Source organism: Plasmopara halstedii (genome assembly GCF_900000015.1).
Source record: "Plasmopara halstedii genome assembly, contig: Scaffold_650, whole genome shotgun sequence".
Classification (NCBI taxonomy): Eukaryota; Oomycota; class Peronosporomycetes; order Peronosporales; family Peronosporaceae; genus Plasmopara; species Plasmopara halstedii.
The window spans coordinates 868,835-869,115 of NW_020187567.1; positions in this window are offsets into that span (position 1 = coordinate 868,835).

Sequence of the window (281 nt, forward strand, 5' to 3'; positions counted from 1 at the left end):
TGCGACCGGCTTCATTCGTCGCGCGTAGTCTTGTGCCGCTGCGAACTGTGGCGAGCGGAACTGGGTTTTCTGCGGCACTTTGCCGCGCTGAGCGCCCCATATCGACCGTGCAGGTTGTCTTCCTACCTCATGCGTACGCTGCACATATGCGCGGCCTTGGTCATCTCGTTGCTGCATGGGCGAATGACCTAGCGCGTCAATGTGGATCGAGGTACCCCCTCGTCCGTTGCCAAGGGCGGAATGGAACATGCCAGACTCAATTGCTCCGAGCATACGCTCGT